General features: G+C 33.3%; 1 long non-coding RNA gene across 2 annotated transcripts; it reads left to right on the plus strand.

Annotated features, from left to right (window-relative positions):
* The first annotated feature begins 661 nt into the window (after positions 1-661).
* Positions 662-6,336, plus strand: LOC125669818 (uncharacterized). 2 transcript variants are annotated; one of them, XR_007368029.2, is made up of 3 exons: positions 681-844; positions 3,869-3,979; positions 5,983-6,336. It is a non-coding gene; the product is annotated as an uncharacterized LOC125669818 (long non-coding RNA). The 2 variants fall into 2 exon arrangements; XR_008802501.1 differs by having other exon boundaries at positions 662-844; positions 3,869-6,336.
* The last annotated feature ends 885 nt before the right edge of the window (positions 6,337-7,221 follow it).

A 7,221-nucleotide genomic window follows, 5' to 3' on the forward strand; every position in this document is an offset into this window, starting at 1 on the left:
TTATCTTATCTATACATGTACTTTATAACAAAGGCCACTTTCAAATTCATGGATCACTTAGTTACTTCTAAACACTCACTGGCTCTTGTCGTCTTGATTTACTCAATGGATACTTCATGTGATTTACTTTCAAAAAGAAAACATGGTTCAATAGCATTATACATCATGTTCAGTTAAATAACCTTGGGTTTTCATTTCTGAATCAAAATTTAGACTCAGCTCTTTTAGTGTACAACCTTGTGTGTTGAAAAATACACGCACTCCGAGTAAAACTCTGACTTTCAGTGTTAATTTTATCAGGTTCATGTCCATCACAGGTCCTGACAACACACAGGAAACCGCCATACCTACCGGATCGTCACCTACACGGAATATGGACTGTTTTCTCCTTTGACTTCTTTTTAATACCCCTATTTTCTGGGTATTTTTTTACCAGAGAGAGAGAGAGGAGGGGGGGGGGAGCAAAATATTTGCTGAACACACCCGAGAGTTCATTGTATGTTTTCTGACAAACAATTTTATTTCCTAACAAACGTTTTTCAGTGAACAAAACAGTGTAGCTTTCATCATCCAGCTGTAATGTAACAAAGAAACTATTTGATTAAAACCCGAAGAAAGATTCCCTCTGTCCGAGTTCAATTCTTCTTTTGTATTGGCCACATATAAAATACTGGGTTTTCTCTCTGATTTGACATATTGTAAAGATATTTAACGGACCTATATGGCTATAAAGGAATAGTTTATCCAATGGGTGAAATACATCAAACGTATGAGATAAAAGGGTATTAAATGGTATAGATTTTTTTATAGGACTTAATTGGATATATACATGTACGTTGACTTGGTAAGTATATATGACTATACATCTTCATGGACTTTAAGCCCTGATAGACAAAAAGCACTCCGTTAATTTATCATGTCTAAATGTCATCTAAAAGTTAAAACCTCGATCATTGGCTGTTGATTAATATAATCAATATGTACTTCTTGTTTTACTAAAGAAACTCGTTCAAACAACACATAAGTATTAAATCTCATTTAAATAACCTAAGGCTTTCATTACTTACTATTTAAAATAGTGCTCTCAACACTATTAACCACAATATGCCAAAATAATGGAAGCAGTAATAACATTGTTTTTTTTCGCAATGTATATAAGACTGTTGAAAGCCCATGTCATATTGTTGATAATGAAATCCACGTCGTCAAAACTGATATTGAGTATTTATAACTTTGATATTGTAAGACGCACTGAAATAAGTAAACGTTGCGAATTCTGCTTGAATAATGTTGAAGAGGATGAAACCATATACATGTATATGTATTTTTAATTTTCATTTATTTATTCATTGGGGGGGGGGGGTTCCAAATTATTCTGATATCAAAGAAACTAGAATTTCAAAATTGAGTCATATATATAATTTTCATATTCTACCTTTACGGAAAGCCTATGCAAATCGATGAAATATGTATATTTTGTGGATATCCAACTTTTTGGAAATCATAGATACAACCTTGTGTTTAAAAAACAAAAACAAACCCTAAATAAACATGTAATTTAATCAGATTCTTATAAAACATCAGGCATAAGGAATTTTGATGCTCTCTGATCGGCGCAGACGATCTTTATTTGGGAGGTTTATTCGGGATTTCCCTCTTGACCAACCATAGATTTGCTGCCATTTTTATCGACCAATCAAATCGCATGTTTTAAAGTATAAATTCAATGCCTTCCATGTCTTTGCCAAGCATTACCAATTGTAGTCAAATCGCTATCTACTACAATGGAATTTTGTTTTTAAATCTGAAAATGCATTTTATTACTGTTACATGCAGTTTCTAAGTTTTGAAATGTCATAATACACATATCTTTATTTGATGGAGGAAGAAGAAAAATGTTTTGAAAACTTGTAAACTCCATAATAATCCAACAAAGCATATATCGACTTTTGATTTGATCAGCTCGTGACTATACGGACCTGGTCAGATATTCATTGACCAAAGCCTACGACCTCGGTCAACCAATACCTATATATACCAAGTCTATATCACAAGTAGACCTCGTGACAAGTCAATAATTGTTTGCAGGTCCGGTCCCTCACACAGGAAATCACCATACCTGGCCAGCATTGTCACCTGAGAATATAGACAATTTTCTCTTTTCACTTTATGCTTTCACACACCCATGCCCTGGGTATTGTTTTTCTTTTCTTTAAACCTTAGATTGTCGTCCTCTCCGCATGCTGTACCAAGCCGATATCCTGCTATCAATATCCTTCCAATTTCTCAATCGTTGCAAGTAAAAGAAAATCGCCCTAATATCAGAGGTAATAAATACCTAGAGCACTTGTTACACCCGCAGTAAAGTATTGCTTTGAAGTGTTACAGTCGGGTACCGCTATTTGTCCGATGACCCTGAAAACGGTTTTATTTCCAATACATGTTGCGATCACGTTAACACTCATTGTTCGGCCCAGATTAATAATTTTTCATATCGGATGAATTGTTACGGAATTTCATATGTTTGGTGGAAACGCAGCATCGATCATTCGATTTTTTTTTTATAGTAGTGATTCAGATTTCTTGATTTACGTTGGCATTTTGTGAAAAGCATTTCGCAAACTCTATAAAAATGTCATCTGGACCAATGAAAAACAATGTGCTTTCTTTCATTTAATAAAGATATTATCGACAGAGAAGGCAATGACATTCAGACGAAACGCCCATTCAAATTTTATAAGGTATTTCATGAATTAAAAAAAAGACAAAAATATTAAAAATCGCATACTAAAATATTATGCAGTGTCGGGAAAAGCGCAACCAAGAGTTAACTTTCTTGGTACGATTGCAACGACAAACTCCTGATATGCAGTATGAAGTAACAATTGAATAAAACTGTTCGCTGAATACATTCGAAAGTATATTGTATATTTTCTCACAAACAAATGTGTTTCCTCACACGTTAACGTTTTTCAGTGAACAAAAAAAAAAAAAAAACCAGTGTAGCTTTCATCATCTATGGCTATTGCACAGTAAGTAACAAAGAAACTATTTGATTAAACTGAAGAAAGATTCCCTCTGTCCGAGTTCAATTCTTCTTTTGTATTGGCCACATATAAAATACTGGGGTTTCTCTCTGATTTGACATATTGTAAGGATATAACGGACCTATTCCAATAAAGGTACAGTTTATCCAATGACTGACATACACAACACGTCTGAGATTATTAAGGTATAGTTTTTTTGTAAGACTTGGATATTCATTTATATACGTGTACATGTCGGCTACCATGTAAGTATTTACGACTATACATCTTCATTGACTATAAGCCCTGATAGACAAATGATGCAAAAAGAAAGTTCTTTCATTTACCATGTGTATGATTAGTTGGGATTGTCATAAAATTACATCTAATTGTATGACTTTTTGGGATTCTTGTGACATCAAATCTAATTGTATGACTATTTGGGATTTTCTAATTGTATAAATATTTAGGATTCTCGTGACATCAAATTAATTGTATGGCTATTTGGGATTGTCGTGACATCAAATCTAATTGTATGACTATTTGGGATTCTCGTGACATCAAATCTAATTGTTTGACTATTTGGGATTGTCGTGACATCAAATCTAATTGTATAACTATTTGAGATTTTCATATTTATATCTAATTGCACGACTATTTTGGATTATCATATTTACATTTAATTGTATCACTATTTTGGATTATCATATTAAATTTAATTGTATGACTATTTGGTATTGTCATTATAATACATCTAATTGTATGCCTATTTGGGATTTCCACTTTATCATATTTAATTGTATAACTATTTGGGATTGCCATGATATCATATTTAATTTCAGGTTGAAATGTAATTCTACACATTCGATCACCACCCCTCAACCCAACCAAACTTGATCGTTGGTGAATGTAATGGACTTAACTGAGTGAATTATACTTTCAAAAAAGCAATGGTAACTTTGCCTTATGGGTAATTGGTATCAATATGGCGACTACATAGAAAAATTATTTTTCGAACGCATCAAGTGATGTCAAGTATCAAAGGCTCCGATCCCCGACAAAGGACCGACATTTAACAAAGAAAACACCAACCTAGTGGATCTGAATGATATTTGTTTAAGCTTTCATTCAGACATGTAAATTGTTCACAATTCAGTATTATACGTTTATTGGAACTCCATTCTCGTCTTTACGTCCACAGAAACCAATGCACCAAAAGTATCAGTGTATCAAATTGTAATTTTTCAATTTACTGGTAAATACAGAAGCACCAACCCAATAAATTAAAAAAGACGACAAGTCAATGTGATAGTATGCCCATTTTCTCTTCCGTTTTTTTATCATATAAATATATTTTTTGCAGCATATGTATGATGGGATACAACTTCAAGCAAATATAAATTTCAGGTTGCATTCATTTGTATATAAATCAAATCAATGTTAATATAAATTCAATTTTTGTAATGGTCTTGTATCATTACAGCCTCTCTGGTCCCTGTAAAACTAAAAAAAAAATTGAAGCTATAAAGAAAAACCTAAATTTTCTTATACCTTACAAAAGAGATCATGTTCCTTTTCAAATCCACATGATATACATGTACAGTCATACCATGACAAGTGATACAATTTCTCAGTTTTACTCAAATTAAAAATGTTTAATGTTTTGTGAACGGTTTTCCTATACAAAACATATAGCTCAGTTATAAACAAGCATTTGTTTTACCACTCATGGATAAATCTATAGCATAAATACTAATTTTGTCCAAGCCTACTCTCGATGCTTTCAAGAAGAAAAACGAAAAATTGTGTGGAAAATACCCAATTTAAGTCAAAATACCGAAAATGATGTCAAAGTGCCATATTTATGAATTTTACTTTATTTTGATCAACTGTATTGCATCAGAATTCTTGCACAAATAGAAATACTTTGAAACAAAGCACGAAATAAGATTTTGATGGGCAAATAGGACATTCTATCATGTATCATCCTTTACATTTCTTTGGAGGTAGCACAAAAATATACAAAGTATTATTAGAAAACAATCAATATGGAGTGTAAACCTTAACAATGCATGCATTCTTTCATTCTCCCGGCGAAACACATATGGTATTGTGGCTCGCTGTACCAGAAGCTTGTAATATATTGGATGGATTTTTTACCCAATCAAATATTAAACCAAACATACAATCGATCCGTTATTTTATTTATGCACAAGATCTGAATAATTTGCACACTGTACCCATGTTTTATCTTCCTGATTAAGAAGAAGTGTATAACCTTCCAAACGGAAATTTTCTCCTAAGGAGAGCTTTGTTCAGCAGTCCATGAAAACTTCCGTTGTCATTAGTTGACGCAACATCTCGCTCTGCGAGATAACGTTCCTCTCGATGACTCGCTTGTCTTGTACTTGCGAGGTGGCCTTTGAAGATATTTCAAAAGACTATCTCTTCTTTCAGCTTGTCTTGGAAACAGGACATAAGAGAAAATATTTATAGGAACATAGTGTCAATTCTTCCAAAAGAAGAGGGTCCATACATACATATGCTGTGCACATTGGGGTGATAAACTTAAGTCTTTCGCAGAATAGGGATATCTTCTTAGAAAATATTCACTTCATTACATTCAAAAGTGCAGATTTTGCATCATCACTAAATGCACTTACATGGCTTGCAAAGTAGCTTTGTTGTACTATCCAAGTATAGTATCTTTTTCCGCCGTTCCATCTGTTGATAAATATATTACCGGTACACCGTGTACCATACGATACTTACACGCATTAAATGAATATTTTTGATATCTGTAGGTATTCAACAGTGTGCAGACAAATACAATAACTCGCGTAAATACGTCTTATCAGCACTATATATACTAAAAATGAAAGGAATAAACATATCTACATTAGATTTATATTTGATTTTTTGAAAATATCATGATGACAACTCTCCTTGCTTGCAGGTCATCAAACTGTAACAACAACGGAATATAGACGTGGCTGCTTGTGATGTCGACGTTATTCCTTAGTGTGGTATTGTAATATGTATTCAGCAACACTAAAATGGAGTTCGTTTTAGAGGCAAGAGGCTCGTGGGCCACACCGCACACACGAATCACTCTGCGCCTACAGAGATACTCATACTTTGAACCCCTATTGTTGTCCCAACGTTACTCTTAATCTTGGGTCAGGGTGTGAACTTGAATCTACATTACATCTGGATGATTGCATGTTATACAGACAATCTCTGTCCCTTGTGGTTCTAATTCCCCTGTACCATGTATTTCCAATGTAAATCTAATAAATTTTAATCTTTATTTGTCGAATTGTGAAGTTATGTCTTGAGAAGAAAAGATTTGTAGATTTTCTTTGTATACCTTAAACCTCAACTAACCTTGGGGGAGGGTTTTTTAAGTTTTGTATTACCTTGAGTCTACACTACGCTGTACGCAGATGGCTAGGATGAAAACTTGAATTTACATTACAAGGGGATGCTTGCATATTACTCTCTCTATCTCTCTCTCTCTCTCTCTCTCTCTCTCTCTCTCTCTCTCTTTGAGTTGAACAACCTTGGATCTTCTTTATGCAGATACTTTTGGAACGAAGTTTGGTTAAAATTAACCAAGTGGTTCTGAAGAAGAAGTCAAAAATGTGGAAACGCAGAAGACTGTAGATCGATCAGAAAAGACCGCTTAAGCCATGGTATAGGTGAAGTAAAGATTGAGTGGGCATTTTGTCATCATTCTTTTAAATACCAGTTACTTGCTTTCTTGTGTATATATGAATTAAAGAGAAACTACAATTATCATTAATCTATTTTCATTCTTTAATAAAAATTTGAAATTTCTCGAAAAATGCATTTTTACTTAGGGCAATATAATGCACTTTTATAATCATGAAAAAGTTAAAACATACTACTACGCAAAATGCATTCTTTAATCTACATACTGTACAAACAGATTTAGCATAAACCTTACACGCCTGTTCAATGATAACATAATATCTAGATTGCATCCTTTCAATTTTGGTCACTCGAAAAAGAAACTTTGCAGATCTACGTCATAAACATACGTCTGTATATGCACGTTGGCAACCCTTATATCAATGTAAAACGACTCTTTATGACCTTATATACACTAACCAGGATAGGGAACTAGAATAAAATATCCCTTTAAAGTTATGCATAAAGAAATCACCCAAAC

Source organism: Ostrea edulis, chromosome 4 (assembly GCF_947568905.1).
Source record: "Ostrea edulis chromosome 4, xbOstEdul1.1, whole genome shotgun sequence".
NCBI lineage: Eukaryota > Metazoa > Mollusca > Bivalvia > Ostreida > Ostreidae > Ostrea > Ostrea edulis.